We start from the raw sequence: 17405 nt of genomic DNA on the forward strand, positions 1-17405 counted from the left end.
GCTCTGGGTTGCTTAATTTGCATATGAAAGGTGAGCTCACTTCCTGGCCCTAGAAATTGGCTATTTCTGGGAAGTGCAGTCTCTCCAGAGTTGGCAAGACCTCAAGGTATCAAAGCACCAGAATTGCATAACATAAAAAGGCATATGGATACAGAAAAACAGCACAAGTCAAGTCAAAACTTCCATGCCACCAGGTAGTAACCCTCATTCAAGTCAAAGAAGATGATGAAGACATCTAAAGAGAAGCTCCGGATTCACCAGCACTATCTATAGAGCCACTGAAACCACTGCGTTTCAGCTGAAGATTAGAACAACATAAAAGAAAGGAAGTGGGTGTATGGATTTAAGATTAAAAAAAAAAAAAAAAAAAAAAAAAAAAAAGACCAAGTTTGGAAAGAGGGTTCAAATCTTACACAACGAAGTTCTGAAAACAGCAATGTAAGCATAATATATTGGTGACATGGCTAACAGCTGACAAGGTCAAAGTTCAAAGTGCTCTGCTGGCCCATGTCAGCGACTTCCAAGATGATGACACCGTTTTCAGCTGCATCCCGGGGGCCATGGCGTCTAAAATAAGGCTGGTCAACAGTCTGGGTCTAACTTCTAATGGCTATGACTCTAAACGATGTCCTTTTAATTCTCAAGGACATGGTTTAGAGGATTGTTAAACTAGAACTTATCATATGGAGACTAAAAGCTTTGGAGTAAAGAACAGGTTTTTAAAAACAAACAGGAAATGTTTAATCTGGAGAAGGAACTATTCAAAGGGTACAGAATAGATGTCTTCATATATTCAATTATCTTGAAGGGATATCTGACTTATTTTTTATGCTTCATAAGATACAAACAGAACCAACATAAAGGAACCAAGTTATAAGGAAGTAGGGTTTTGTTTTGTTTTCTATAAAGGAAGACTCTTTTGGCATCCTTAGGTTGTCTGAAAATGGTCTGAGTCACCTCATAAGATGATCAGTGCCTTGGACATGGAGGTGTTTGAGGAGAAACTAGTTATGCCTCTACCAAACACACTAATGTTCAGCAAACTTTCTTCTGTAAAGTAATTTGAAAGCCATGCTGTTTGTGTTGCAACTACTTAGTACTGCCATTGTAGCAAGAAAGCAGCCACAGAGGTAAGCAAATGAGGATGATTGTATTCAATACAATTTGATTATGAAAACAGGTATGATGGGCTAGATTGGGTAGTGTGGGCTGTGGTTGGTCAACCCTTGAAACAAACTTAAGAAGACTCATTTAGAAGCTTTGATTTCCAAGCAAATTGCTCACTTATAAATAGAATATAAAGGGATGGCCAGATACATACATAAACATTCAGGAAGTATTGCTCTACCCCAGATTAAATTATCCAAAAAAGACTAAAATAAAACATGTTGATGTTCCACCTTAAAATGGCAGACTTCTGCCTAGGGAAGAAAAAAATAGGAAAAGAAAAAGAAAAAAAAAAAAAAAAGGCAGACTTTTGATTTGGGGATGGGTGGGGAATCTTACCTAAAATATTTCAATGCCAGCTTCACCTTGGGTAGCAATTCGGCAATAATTAGGTTCTAACACAGTGGATTGATACAATGCGCATACTAAGGAAAGAGCATAGCTATCAACCCCTAGAAAGCAGAGAGCAAGGCCCTGGTTGGGTTACTCAGAGACGCCAGGAAAAAACTGGCTCCACCCCTTATACCTTCTGTCATAGGTTGAATACCCTGGGTCCCATTTTCTGAGGCTAGAGTAATATGGGCCTTCACCCTAACCATAAAAGTGACTTTTATGACCTCTCCTGACCACTTTTTGCTGAGTGGATCCCAAATTCCCCCAGGTGAGGACCTGTTTGGATGCTCCTCAGGACAGAGCGCCCCTACTGAGCTGACCCAAGCCCTGTGTTCGTCCTGTACATCCATGTTCTTCGCCTACCTAGGCCCATGGTAGGGGGAATGGGTTTTCATCACATTAGCAAACACAACACAGGGAACACAAGTTTGGCGACAAGGATGGAGGGTGGGAAACCCACTGGAACCACTTCCCTCCAAAGCAGCTATGTCCCCGGCAGGCCATCCCTGACGGCTCTGTGGACACTTCTGGCTCTCACGGCAGAGCCCTCATGCAGCCCTTTACACTGGAAAATGCAACCGACCAACATTTTTCTTTACATGTTCCTCAAAACCCAAACTAGACTTCTCTGTGGTTAAGATTATTTGCACAAGATCTGTAATCCAGTGTCTATTCAGCAGCATTTAAAAAACATGGAATGTGTGTGTGGGGGGGAAACAGCAATTACAGAGCCTGCTAACTCACTGCCAGTTCACTGCAGTAGTTCACATCTCGTGCCCAGCAGGCCAAGCAGTGCTCCCAAGGCCTGGGCACTGGGCAAGCCTCTTGAGCTGGCAGGGTTAGGGGGCAGGGACTTCATTCACACTGCCTGCCTGGCTCCTCTCTCAGACCCACCTGCGTGCAGGTAAGCCCTGATCCTGTGCTAAAGGAGTCTGATCTCAGTTGCCCTGGAAAAGACTGATCTGAGCTTACAACAGGAGGTCTGCAAACCTCCCAGTGCCATGTAGTCATGCTGGCCAGTTCCCATCCCTGTGCTGTCCCCAGGCTGCTTCCTCGTCCCATACATGCGGGTGGAGAGATAGGGTCAGGGCACTGTGCAATGTCAAAGGGGCTCAGCCAGAGCTCTGGGATACATGCTCTGCTCAGAATTTTCTTTTCCATGCCAGGACAACCCTGCAGCCACGTAGCACCTGGAAGAAGATAGGTGTGCATTTTAAAAGCCTCTAATTTTAATTGTCTGATAGGAATCTTTCAGGACCATACCTCCCCTGTCCCTGCACAGACTCTAGATGAAGTTCATTCATATTCATTATCATGACACCAATACCAGAACCCATAATGGCCTGCAGTGTTCTCAGTGGATGCATTTAACACTCATCTGCCTCTTGAGTCCCCATGTGTTGTTGGCGACACAGGTATACACAGTAATCCCAGAGGGCTAGTCATTCTTGTCACCACTGCTCTTTCAACTCAAAACTTCTGCACTGGCAATATTAAAAATTAAAGTGAGAGGGAGTTCCCACTGTGGCTCAGTGCTAACGAACCCAGCTAATATCCATGAGGACGTGGGTTTGATCCCTGGCCTCGCTCAGTGGATTAACGATCAGGCATTGCCGTGAACTGTGGTGTAGGTTGCAGATGCGGCTCGGATTTGGTGTGGCTGTGGCTGTGGCCAGCAGCTGCAGCTCTGATTCAACCTCTAGCCTGGGAACTTCCATATGCTGCAAGTGTGGCCCTAAAAAGACCAAACAAAAACAAAAACAAAAACAAAAATCAAAGTGAGGAATTCCCTGGTAGCCTAGTGGTTTAAGGATCCAGCATTGTCACTGCTGTGGCTCAGGTCATTTCTGTGGCATGGGTTTGATCCTTGGAACTTTCACATGCTGCTAGTGCAGCCAAAAGGAAAAAAAAATTTCAAAGTGAAATGATTTCTCACAATTATCCCACAGCTGGAAACATTTTTGAGGGAGATAAACATATTGATGAGGAAAATGGAAATCTTTCAACTTCAGGTTTCAGAATTAATGAAAGACTATTTAACTGTGGTTATCTAATTTGGTGCTGATATCCCAATACCTTATTATTAAAGTTTTTTTTAATATTAATAGATCTGAAACCCACAAATATGTCTCTACTGTGGGTTGAGCTAAGGTCCTCATGGGGATATCCATCATCACGCTGTCCCTTGCCAGGCTGTCCCAAATGCCTGTTCTGAACAACATCTATTTGGTGTCTTGGTATCAAAATTGCTTCACCACACAAAAGTGACACCTCAACCATCAAAAAATAATGTTCACTGGAGCTGCTCTTAGAGAATTTTCCAATTATAAGGCAATGTCTATAAGGAAAAGAGTGGATCAGACATTCTGACTAAATTCACAAATAATGACTTTGCAAGGAATGTTACTATTTTCACACAGCTGCTGCTGTTTCCTCTGAACTTACAACATTATGTGAAACACAGAGGCTTTCTTTTGTTTGACAGAAAATCCTCCTGCTGGATGAAGGGAGAAAAACGCAAGAGGACAGGGCATGCATTAATGACTGGTGATGTGGACAAAAGCGACGATGGTTTCCACTTAAAAAGACGGTGTTCTACTATGGTCCAGGCACCACTGTAAACTCCTCACATGCATTGGTTCATTTACACCTCATAAACCCTCAGTAGGGGGCGGGGGGGGGTACTACCATCCATGCCATCTTACAGAGAGGGAAACAGAGGCACAGCTATCACAGCAAGTACATGATGGCATGAGGATGGAACCCCACCTGGCAGCAGTTGATGGTTTTGACCCCTACCCCCTTCTCTGAGGATACATCCACACTTGAAACTATGTGGGGAATCTAAATTTAACTCTAACAAGCTCCATGCAACCAAAATGCCTCAGCCACAAAGGAATACATTTATTGCATAATGTTGCATAGGGAAAGCCTCTAGAATGCTGCATAGACCATGTATGGCTCAGAGAGGCAAAGGGAAGCTCCAAAGGATAAAGAATCCATCACATGATGTGGTTCCTCTGTTAATACATCCAGGATTCCTGTGTTCAATGCCCTAAGCTTTATGATCGATATGTATTCAGCTACTAAAAATGTGGAACTACCTCCGGTTTATTTGAATTTATAAAAATCTCATCCTGCTACTACTAACAAAACATTTTATTGAGCAGTTGTGAGACAGGCACGGGGGAATGATCTAAGAGGGCCCAGAGTGAGCAAGGCAGCTCTGACTTCACTTCCCACAGAGCACATCACATCAGATGTTATAAAATTTTCACCTTGCATGATACTAACTACTACATCAGGTTTAGGGTCAGGTGTGTCCTAAAACACTTATACCAATCTTTTATGGACACCTAATGTTGGTAAATACACACCCTTGGCTATCTCTTACTAATGCCTTTTCCAGCCATAGGACCGCTCTTGGCTTTCAGCATGAATCCACAAGAAGGACCAGGAACAGAGGTATCCCTAGCTTTCCTCCTCTCAGTGCTGAAAACCACCATGCGAGAATCCCCACTGGAGTTCTGGCAACACCTATTAGAGGGTGTTCATTTATTCCCACACAAGCCAGTTACAGAAAAGGGCTCTTATTATTCAACCAGAATTTAAAAAAAAAAAAATTTATAGCTCTTATCAAGAAACAAATGTAGGGAAGGGAGGTTACAGCACTTTAAGCTGGAAACACCAGCAGAGACAATGCACGGTGGGCTGACCTCACTGAGTCAGTGAGGCACATGGAGGTCAGTCCACATCATTGGGGACCTAGCAGATAGACACCTCATTGGAATTAAATCTCTATCTTCAGAGAGATTTCTGCACACCTCTGACAGAAGCATTGTTAATTTTCTCCTGGCTCTTCCTCCTGCACCCGGTCTCCCACTGTTCCTTCAGGCTAGCCCCAAACCTTCCAAATATGAGAAAGGAGAAGAGAGGAGATGGGGGCAGGGAGAGAGGCTGTGTTTTGTCCTGAGAGCTCATGGATTAGCTGTACAAGGCAGGTGGCAACCATCAGAAGGGGGCCTCTTTGGAGAGTTCCCAGAGCCTCAGGCCACACTCCAGAGCTGGTAGGCAGCATGAAGGCCTTTTCCTGGAGCCAGGGGCCTGATGGGAGGGGCTGGAAGGGGTGACAGAGGATACATGACTCTTTCTGCACCTTTCTCTGATGCATAAGACAAGCCTGGACCATTGGCCTACTCTTAAGCCTCAGCAAAATCACTGTGCCAGCCCATCCCAGCCTCCCCACAATGTTCCTAATTAGTCCACCAAAAGCACAGAAAAGATTAAGACAAAGACTCATATAGAAAATTGAAACAGGAGCTCCCATCATGGCACAGCAGAAACAAATTCAACTAGGAGCCATGAGGTTGTAGGTTCAATCCCTGGCCTTGCTCAGCGGGTGAAAGATCTAGAGTTGCCGTGAGCTGTGGTGTAGGTCACAGATGTGGCTCAAATCTGGCGTTGCTGTGGCTGCGGCATAGGCCAGCGGCTACAGCTCAGATTTGACCCCTAGCCTGGGAACCTCCATATGCTGTCAGTGTGGCCCTAAAAAGACAAAAAGAGAAAAAAAAGAAAGAAAGAAAGAAAGAAACTTGAATCAGATAGGAACCAGGGGCTGGAAAGGAATGTGTGTGGGTGACTCTGGCCCCTCACAAACACATGTTTGCACCGGCATCCTGCCTGCTCCCCATGTCAAACAAATTCTGTCTAATGCCCACCCTGCAGAAGGGCCATGGAGGGTGCCTTTCCAGTTAAAAGGCCCCAAAATGCATTGTCCCCCTAACAAGCTAAGACCGTTAGAAAGGGGTTTGGCTGTAAAGCTCACCAACCAGAAAGAAAAGGGTACTTGAGCCTTTTATGTTAGCTAACAAACAATAATTTATGACAATAATTTAGACCAGCTTTAGGATTTTAGAGTTTCTTTTAAGGGCCATGATTAAAGGTTTAATTGGTTTAGCAAGACAGCAAAACAAATCCTTCTCCATGACCTTCTTGGAGTTCACACAGGTGGCCACTTACAGGGCAACCAAGAAAGACAAGAGGGGCTGCATTTCAGTGGAGGTGGCAGTGATGGTGGGCAGATGCCAAGTGCCTTGAATCTCACACACACACACACACACACACACACACACACACAAGGGTACCATATAAACACACCAGAACCTTCTGGAAAGGATGAACATAAAAGCACATTAAAATACGGCCTGCCATTTGCAAGTCTGGTCTTGTTGCTCTGCCCAAATGCAGGGAGCATGAGGGCAAATGGTCAGGGCAAATAACCCTAGAGAAACATCAGCTCTGTGAAAAATAAGAAACATTCCATCCAAAGCAAAAAGCAGCTTTTGAAAGAGGTGGGGAACAAGACCTATCCAAATTTCTTTTAACTTTTCACTTGCTTGCCAACTATGGTAGCAAAAAGTTTCAATGGGAGTATCTTCCACTTAAATTTAACCTGCTCGTTGACGAGCATCCTTGTAATACTCCATTCATACCTCAAGATCTGGAATCACGCATCATGTAAATGCAAACCTTAACTACAAAACCACCCCCAAAAGAAAATGTCCTTGGATGTAATGATGGGTTCAAATTCTGGTGAATAGTTATCCTGGATTTCTTATCTGTGAGAATCTCCCATTTTTGTTTATCCCCTCCCAATTAGCAAGGATTTTCTGAGTGGCTGGATGGTCCTGGCACCCTTCCTTCCAGCTTGCAATCCCGTTCACATGCTGCTGTGTATGCGCAGTCCTTCCCCCACAACCCCACCCCCACCACACATACACTTTACTTCCCCTGCAGAACATGCTTCATCCTCTGTAGCCTCGAAGCACATCAACAAACAAACTACTGCCTTTCTTTTAAAACTTAAAGACGTATTTCTTCTCTTTCACACGTGCCCCCCAAATCCCTTTAGATCCAATCCAAACTTTGGAATACCAGCTACATGCAACACTACTCAGGATGGAAGCTAACCCTGCAAAATGGCATGGTCATCATGCCTCAGACATTTCATGGCATTCTAGAACTAGGTGAAAAAGTTTTTTATTCCTCTTAATAAATAATATAAAACAGGCTACTCGTTACCTCGGTGTTCTTACATCCCATTTAGCTATTATACATGAGCCCTGCTAGGTTAACTCATGATTATGGGATGTTAAGTCCTTACTAAGATCTGTACATTTTTAACTACCTTCAAGTTACTGAATCCAGCTTGAGGGGAAAAAAAAAAAAAAAAAAAAAAAAGGAAAGAAACAGTAGGAAACCACTTTTTCATTGTGTTTCAGGCCAGGTACAATTAAAAAATCATTAGTTCAGTGTCAGCCTAAAGTGGAAACAAACAATTATAGGTAGAACATTACATTATTACATTTACTTTTCATTTGAAGTAGCACAACTCCTGTCTGGAAAAACTAAGCAGCTATGTGTGGAAAAAGTGAGATACATGAATCAAAAGTTCTTAGGAGGTCTGACTCGTTGAAGACCATGAACATGAGAGAGGAAAAAAATGTAATGATATAAACAGAAGTGGCTCAAAACCTAAAATCATTAAATAGAAATCTTTCCCATTTGGAGTTCATATCCGACTGTGTTTATAGTAATGTTCCATGTACCTGATGGACAGAATGCTAGTATTTCAACCATGAAACACTTGGACCCTGATGCCAACATAAAAGCAATTGCAAAAGTCCTCTGAGCTTCATGGAAAATCATTTACAAAAATCCACAGTTATCTACTTTACTGAGAGATAGACTAAGATCAGAATTTGTGATTGGTGCATACAGGGAGAGCACACCAAATGCATCAAATATAAATATGCATAGATGTCAGGGGCTATTTAATTCAAGAAAAAGTCAGAGCCCCACATGGCAACAACAGATTCTAAGGCATCAGGTTTCATAATAGTGCTCTGTGTTGCCAAGAAAATGATATTAAAGACAGCCAAGTGCTGTCAATCAATAGCAATTAAAAGAAAATTTTAAATATCTTGCAACCTAAGAGGTGAGCTTTGATTATTTGGATAATCAAGCAAAAAACTTCTCTTTCAATGATGCGAGACAAATCCAATGCACAGGGAAAATGCAGGTATTCAGGTTGGTAGCTACAATGCGATACAATCTTTCAAATGTGAATTTGTGCACATGAGTCTTGTCTTTCAAGAAACTATAATTCAAAGCCCACATACACTTTGCTCCCCAAAGTTGCTGTTGGTCAAGACATCTCTGAGACACTTTTTGAACCTGACAGTTCTGGCTCTCTCCACCCCTAAGCCAAAAAAACCCAAAACTCCAAACATTCCTCAGACCTGTTTTATCTTCCCTCTTCCATTTTCTACCTAGCTTTCAGAAAGAGGAGGCTACAGTCCCCATCTCTGTAGACAACTTAACCACTGGGCCATCCACGGTGTGCTTCTTCAATAAAATGATTTTGCACCAGTGACTCAGTCACCCAATACAATACCTCAATGTCCAAAATAAGAAAATATCCCTTGTGGGAATGCTGTACCCCCTCTCCTTCTATGGCAGGTCTTTCCTTTTCCTTCTTCTATTTCTTACTGCAGTCTGCCTCCACTCCTTCTCCTTCCTTAATCCTGAAGTCCTTCCAAGGCCTCGTCTGTGAGCTGAAGTGACCTGCCATTGCTAGGGTAAGCCTCAGGCCAGAATCCTGTCTTAGAACCTGCCAGCCATACCCTGCTCCAGCTCACCATGACTTTTTCCTAATCAGGACCCCAACTGAACTTCAAAGCCAAAGCCCATGGCTGTACCCACCTCACCCAGAGTTGGGCCATGTGCTGTGCCTTTAATTCAGACCCTCAGGATGTGGACACAGTGACATCATGTTGGCTGCTGGCCAAAAAGAGAGATCGGGCAATTAGGACCCAAGACTTGCTGCTTATGTCAAGTCCTCAACAGGGTCCTTCTAATCCCTTCCTTTGGTATAACTGCAATGAAAGACTTTCCTTTTATGGTGGGAAAACCCAGCTCATACCAAACAGATGTGGTATCAAAGTTGTGGGGCCATGTCATGGTAATGGGACACATGACACCCACACAGGAGAGAAACCAGGGCAACCAGGAAAATGAGTTAGGCATGCAATGATGAGCTTCTACACTGGCACTGGGCAATGGTGTCAGTGTCATTACCAGTTGTGTTTATACAACATCAAAACCAGAAGAGCAAAAGAAAGCCACTCAGCACATCTGGAGAGGCTCAGTGATGTCAGGCATCAGGTGTCTCAAAACACCTGGTTGCCACTAGCAACGGGGGGAGGGATCCTATTTAAAAGCTGTGACAAAATAACAGCTTAATCCTCTCTAATTTTCTTCTCAGTGTCCACATAGGAGGAAGGAGAGCTTGGCTTCTTTGGCAGCAAAACTTTACAACAGAATTTTCCCCTGTATATACAGCTATGATACCTCGGGGTAATTCTCTAGCCCAAAACGTGCTCCAGGACACAAATCCAGCATTTCTGGTTTGGGGAATCATTTTGAAGGCCAAGAAGTTTGAGATTTGCTCTCTGTGTATTGGATGGTTGAGGAAAGGCCTTGTCCAGACCTAAAGCGCTCTTTGTGAGCACTGCGGCCCTCTGCTGGGCTGGGGCAGCTGTAAGCAGGCCACCCCTCTCCCTGGTGTTTGTTTTGATAGCAATTCATTTATGCTTAAGACAATGCCTGCCCTCTTCGTTCTGCTCCCAGCAGGAAGCGGTGGCAAGGAAGGGGGGCTGGCATTGTCACACAGCTTCCAATTCACACAACACTGTGGCCACAACAATGAGGCTTCGAGTGCCAGAAATAATGAGCGGCCCAGTGGGAGCAGGAGAGGGATGGGGCAGGGAAGACTGGGGCAGACCCCAGGGAGCAGTGGCCCCTCATCAGCTCACCACTCTCAGACTCTGGGGCTGCACAGGAGCCCCGCCTGCCTCCCCTTGGGTGGCATGGGGACCCAGAAGTGACCAAGGCCTCAGGGACGGCAAAGCCTCTCCATCCCTTTTCCCAGTTCACTTCTCCTACTGTTTCCCCAACTAAATGAACAAACACTCGAAACAAACCCAGGAATGCACACACATGCTTAGTGTCCTGATGTAGAGACAGTTGCCCGGGGGGGGGAAGTCTAGTTTGAATCACCCGAAATGAACAATATCCTTTAAAATCCAGCCGGGGCTAAATGGCTGGGAGTGAATGAAATGCATTACCCAACCAACTGCTGGTGTAACACAAGCCCTCTCCTCCCCCTCCTGGGCCTCATTCATAAAAAGCCTGCTTTGCTTCAGCAGCTGCAGAACCAGGACTGGATTTGCATCCGTATTTTCCAAGACAGAGGGAAAACAACTGAAACAAAGAGAATCCTTCAGATTCCTTTGGGCAAGTTTGCTGCTGCTTCTCTTGGTCTCCAGGTCTGGCCCCCCAGCAGGCAGAGGGCATTTTGCAGAGCTGTTGTGAGGAGCAGCGAGAAAGTTCACACACCCAGTGTGTTATTAAAGAAATTCCCATCTGCTGAGTCACCCTCTGTATCTTCCACCTCCTAAAAGAAAATCATAAAAATCAAAGCTTCCTACTTGTTGTTAGAATGGGGGCTACCGGTTTATCTAAAAACTGTGGAATTGGGGTGGAAGGGGCAATGGATTTCCCAAAGAAGTGGAATTTTGCAGTTGTCCACTTTTACTTTTTATTTTTTTAATTTTAAATATTTGTTGTCTTTTTAGGGCTGCACCTTTGGCATATGGAAGCTCCCGGCTAGGGGTCGAATCAGAGCTAGAGCCACCAGCCTATAGCTCAGCCACAGCAACACAGAATCCAAGCCACATCTGCGACCTACATCACAGCTCATAGCAACGCCAGATCCTTAACCCAATGAGCGAGGCCAAGGATAGAACCTGAGTCCTTATGGATACTAGCTGGGTTCGTTACCACCGAGCCACAATGGGAACTCTCAACTGTCTACTTTTAAATTGAGAACACCATACTCAAACTTTATATGGCCATGACAGAAGTCTTAGAAGGGAAGGTACAACTTTAATCCTTAATATCACTTTTCGAATTTCTAAACAGAACAAATCAACAATTAATAGGCTGCATCCTGGCAGAAGTCCCCTGGTCCAGCCATTTCCCATGGCTCCCCGCCTGGCACACAGCATCTTTCACCACTTCCCAGGCCCAGGGAGGCTGGTTCTTGCAAACGAACAAGCCTTGCTCAAGCACATGGTCCCTTAGGAAAGTCAGAAATCACCATGACAGTTAAGAGGCTATCAAATTTTTATACTTTCTTCAAAATAAGGCCTGAGCACAGAGCATGGTCTAATTTACCAGGAATGGTTTTAATGCAAGAATTAAATAGGAACAGAGTACAGGAAGGAGAAACAAGAATCAAACCAGTCTTGTTGCATAATATCAGAGCTGTCTTCTGGTGAATTGAGATATAAATTCTCTCCAGAGATAAGACAATCAGAGCTATTAACTGGTCCCCTCTTGACTCTTGCAAAACACAAGTAGGGCTTCAAAATCTCAAATGGCAAGAGGTTAGGGGGCATGTGTTACATTTCCAGAAAATACCAACTTTCTTCTTTTTGATCATGCCCACAGCATGCCAAAGTTTTGGGGCCAGGGACCAAACCTGCACCACAGGTTCAATCTGAGCCACAACAGTGACAATGCTGGATCCTTAACACTGCACCACCACGACAAATTCAGGTAATACCAACTTCAACACCACCATCCCTCCTTAATCCCTCCGTGTTCATCAAGGGTGGGGCCTGCTAGTTCATGTTCCTACACGATCCCTGCCAAGCACCCCCAAGACTATAATAGAAGCCGTCGGTGCTCTCCTGCAGTAAACACTCATTTCTACCACATTCTCTCCTGTCTTTGACGGCCTCCCAATCCCTCCTTCAGCCAGAGCCCCATAGCCGAAAGAAATGAGAAAATGATGTGGAGATAACAAATGAACCTTGAGAAATACCTGGTCTGTGATTAAGTCAATCATTCTATACCATCTTCAAAGGCAACAATGTCAAGATAACAAACTGAGAGCAACAAAATAAATGTCTCATAGAAATTACACCAAGTTTTTTTCCTTTTTTTTTTTTTTTTTTTTTTTTGCTTTTTTATAGGGCTACACCAGTGGCATAGGGAGGTTCTCAGGCTTGGGGTTGAATTGGAGCTGCAGCTGCCAGCCTACACAACAGCCATAGCAACGTGGGATCGGAGCCATGTCTGCAACCTATACCATAGCTCATGGCAACGCCAGATCCTTAACCCACTGGGCAAGGCCAAGGATCGAACCCATGTCTTCATGGGTACTAGTCGAGTTTGTGACTGCTGAGCCACAATAGGAACTCCTACACCAAGCTTTATAAAGAGATTACCTAGTAGCTGTAGCCAAGAATCTATAATAATTTTTTTTTAACTAGGCTCTTATCTTCTGACCATGGTGTGAGAGCTTCCATGTAGAAACCTGCAAGCCTGTGGTTCTCTGTGGATTTTCTGTGCATGAACATACTTTATAGATAAGGGGAAATGTCCCTATGATCATTTTTGAGGGGCCCATGGCAGGAAGAGGTACATGAGTAATTTAATGGACAGAGACTTAGTGAGATTTTAATACCTAAATTGTCTCTGGCCCCACTCCCAAACAACTGTTAATTATCGAAATGTTTCTTAAGCTCTTGAGTGTGGACATAGTTACCCAAAGACATGGTAACTTCCCTAAAGAAACAATAACATACACACTAGGACCTGCATCATTGTATCAAATTTGGTCCCCTTATTAAAGGTGTAGTATAGGGCAAGATACCAAAGCTCTTTGTCCTGTGTCCTCGTCTATAGAATGGCTATAACAGTGGAGCTGACTCTTGCAGGCTTGTCGTAAGAGCTGGCACAGAATAAGTGCTCAATAAACATTAGTTGCTACTGCTAATGTCGTCACTATGTCATCTCACATCCCTTCTTCTAAACTCTCTTCTAACTTTTCAACACAAAAATCCTTGTTTTGTTCTGTCCCATGTGATGGTCTGATTGTGTCCACTCTCTGTCCCTGGCTTTTTTTTTTTTTTTTTTGCGATTTCTTTGGGGCCGCTCCCACGGCATATGGAGGTCCCCAGGCTAGGGGTCGAATCGGAGCTGTAGCCACTGGCCTACGCCAGAGCCACAGCAACGCGGGATCTGAGCCGCGTCTGCAACCTACACCACAGTTCACAGCAACGCCAGATCGTTAACCCACTGAGCAAGGGCAGGGATCGAACCCTCAACCTCATGGTTCCTAGTCGGATTCGTTAACCACTGCGCCACGACGGGAACTCCTCTGTCCCTGGCTTATAGCTCTATCCCCGTGACCTGTCTCTTCCTCCTTCTCTGCCATCCCATACACATCCTAAAGGCATCCGCCAGTCCTGTTGGCACTTTGGGATTCCAACTGCTTCTCCCAACAATTTCAACCACCATCCTGGTCAAAGATGCATATTCTACCCTGGATCATGGCAACTATCGCCTCCTACTAGTCTCCCTGCTGCTGTCTGTGCCCCAGAGTCTATTAGTGACTCAGACACTGGTGTCCCTCCTCCTCTCAGTACCCCGCCATCTCCTGTCCCAGTCAAAGCCAAGGTCCTTACTATGCTCCCAGCCCTGCAGCCTCCTGGCTTTCCAGTACCCCTTCCTTCCGGTCTCTGCCTAAATCCAATCTTACTGTCTGCCTAGAGACCCCCTCTGAGCACCCTATAGAAAAGAGCACCCCACCCAGTACACCCAGGCTCGCCCTCCCTTAACAAAGGCTCCAATGAAGGCAGCATTTCACTGCAGCCATAGCTCTCTTGCTGCCCTAGAACAGTGCCTGGCACAGGGCAGGAACCAGTAAGTGTGGGATGAATAAGCAGCCCTGCCCCCACCCAGACACACCCCGAGATGGCTCCCGCCTAGGGGCCTTTCCACCTTCACTCTCCTGCCATCACATTGCCCCATCTCCTGGTTGACTTGTGCTCTCAGGGCAAACGTCCCCTCTTCTGAAAGGCCTTCTCTGAGAGCCCAACCCAAGCACCACCCATCCCCCGCCCCCGACAGTGCCACCCCCAGTTATTCATTCATTCTTCTTCATGGCACTATCACCGGTTGACTTTATAACTTGTTTGTGGTCTATTTCTGCCACCAAAACGTTTCCGTCCCAGAGAGAATCTGGCCGAGTTCATCCCTGGGCCCACATCGGCTACAACAGGGCATCCGAGCACCTGGGCCGTGGTTCTGAAGAAAGGTGGTGCTTACACACTGATGTTCCCTAAGAAGGAAAACTGGGGAGGCCCTCAACACACACTCTGAAGGTTCTCTCTCCATGCCTCATCCAAGGCATCTGAAAATGCCTCGCCTGCTGCTGGGCTCCCATGCTTGCTGATGGAAGCACTCAGGATCTGGAGGTCTATTTGTGTGCAAAGGAAAACAAACCTGAGTTACTAAATAACAGCCCAACATCTGTCATCACAGATGAGCAACTCCATGCAGAGCCAGCAATCCCGCAAGGCGACCTGTCCAAACAAGGGCGTCAGCTTTGCTTCCCCAAGGACAGCTGCCCAGCTCCAAGCCTCCCTGGATGCCCTCCTGTGCAGCACAGAATCAGGTGACTTCCTCCAATGGGAAAAGGTGCCCAAAAGCCTACTGAGAAAGCGGGTGTGATTTTAAGTAATGGTACTGCTGCTGTGGCTGTGGAGAAGCCAGGAACCAAAAGCGTGATTCTGTGGGCACCTCAAAGGCAGGGCAGGGGCAGATCTATGGAGGCACTCGGGGATAGACTCCAACAACAGCACCCCACAGACAAGGGGGAAGCAAGTGCCCCACCCCAAAAGGCCCCAGGCCCTCGGAATTCCAACAGGATTCGGGAGTGAGAGTGTTCAAACAAACCCAGTGTGAACACACATTCAGCAAACATTGACTAAAGCTTTCGTGACTGACGCTCTGTCTAGATGCTTGGGAGACATGGGGAAGAAAAACACAAAGATCAGATCCCTGCCCTTGCAAAGCTGCTGTGGGGTTGGGGGAGACATAGGGAGAAAATATCCTTAACACATAATCATTAAGTAAAATCATATATTAGAAAACCGGAAGCAGAGAAATCCAGATTAAGATCACCAATTACTAGTCATGAGACCCCAGGAGCACAGACCTGATGGAGAGCTCAGAGACACCTGAGAAGTTGTGTTATTTGCCATCAGAATGAAAACTGCAGGACCAGGTCATCTATGGTGCTCTTGCCCGCTGCAGGGTTCTTAGGTGGAGAAAAACACTGGGCATAGGTCAGAGGCTCAGCCAGCATTCGCTGAAGATGAAATGCTCACCACCAGGTTCTTGCTTCTGCTGCAGAGCAGGTGACCCTCCTGATTGGACCCAAATGGTCCCAAGGGTGAGGAAATGAATCGGCTTTGACAGTTGATTCCAAACCAAACCACACACACTCCCAGGCCCCTTTACTGCTCCTCCATCCCATACCAGCCAGCATACCTGGTGATGGCCCTTCTACCCCAGCACAGTGCCCAACACAACACGGGGTCCCACAGTCCATGTCCCCCACTGGCCACTTCCTCCTACAGCGAAATCTCTTCCCAGGCTAGGGGTGCTAACGGGTCTGTCCAAGCTGACCCTGGGCCATATCCCGGGGTACGGAGTAGACCACAGTCTGCCCACGAGGCAGACATGGATGAACAGTACAAGTGCTGTACTTCCACGTCTTCCATATTTCTGAAGATATTCTAACCCTCAGTGGTGACCTTGCAAAAGGTCAGGTAGATAGGTGTTTCAAATTATTAGGAAGAAAGCATGATCAATACAAAGGGGTTAACCCCAAATATTATGCATGTTTCATCTAGAAGCAGCAGTTCTCAGGAAATAGAGTTTGTGAAATATGCTTATTAAAGTGAGATCATTTCTTCAAGAATCATAATAATTCTAACATTAAAAAATGTGTACTGTCAAATTTTTAATCTAATTAATAAACATGAATATGTTTCCTTTCCTTCTCTTTTTCTTTCTTTCTTTTTGGTGACACCCACAGCACATGGGAGTTCCCAAGCCAGGGATAGAGTCTGAGCTGCAGCTGTGACCTATGCCACAGCTGAGGCAACATCAGATCCTTAACCACTGTGCCACAGCAGGAACTCCTGGATATGTTTTTTAAGACATAAAATACATGACTATTTAACCAAGCCTAGAGGGCAAAGTTAAAATAACACAGCATACAGTTAAAGTGAGCTTTTTCAAATGACTTTTTCCTTTCCTACACTCCCTCTTTCACTGCACTTTATTTTAAACCTCAGTTAAATAGAAACTTATCTTTTAGCTATTTCCTAAATAATTTACAACAGCTATAAAACATTCACTTCTTTCCCCCACTACTTTACTTAAGGAGTTGAGGGTTAAATGTTATTAATTTTCACATAATTTAGGGCTTATACATCAGCAGATCCAGATTCTCCCTTAAGCCAACCCGGAGTGAGGTCAAGGTCAGGGAAAGATTCATGATTTCTGGTCCAAACTGATAGCAACACTAAGGTACAAACAATCAGGCCACAGCTTAGAAGAGAGGGGAGAAGGTCAAAGATTACACAGTGCTGACGTCTACACGGCAAGGTTGAAGACTCAAGCCTAAAGTGATAAGGGTCAAGAGCAAGGGAGTCTTGCCTCAAGGAAACACAGGAGTTGGAGTTCGCAGGGAATCAAAATCACCTGGCATTGTAAGTGTTTTCCCAAACTATTGTAAAGGAAGGGCTCTGAAATGATTCCACTTTCGCGTCCAAAGTGGATTTCATTACAACCAAATGACAGCAAACACGGGCACGGCAGTTGTACATAAAAGTACAAAGGAAGTTAGGAAATGGAAC

At 45.2% G+C, this 17405-nt stretch overlaps 1 protein-coding gene across 9 annotated transcripts in view; it reads right to left on the bottom strand.

Moving 5' to 3' along the window:
* Positions 1-17405, bottom strand: part of IGF1R (insulin like growth factor 1 receptor) — a 308192-nt gene that overhangs the window by 145213 nt on the left and 145574 nt on the right.

Source organism: Sus scrofa, chromosome 1, assembly GCF_054392235.1.
Source record: "Sus scrofa isolate SSC_HxYL_T2T_F1_AM1 chromosome 1, Sscrofa_HxYL_maternal_Yorkshire_Landrace_v2.0, whole genome shotgun sequence".
Taxonomy (NCBI): Eukaryota; Metazoa; Chordata; class Mammalia; order Artiodactyla; family Suidae; genus Sus; species Sus scrofa.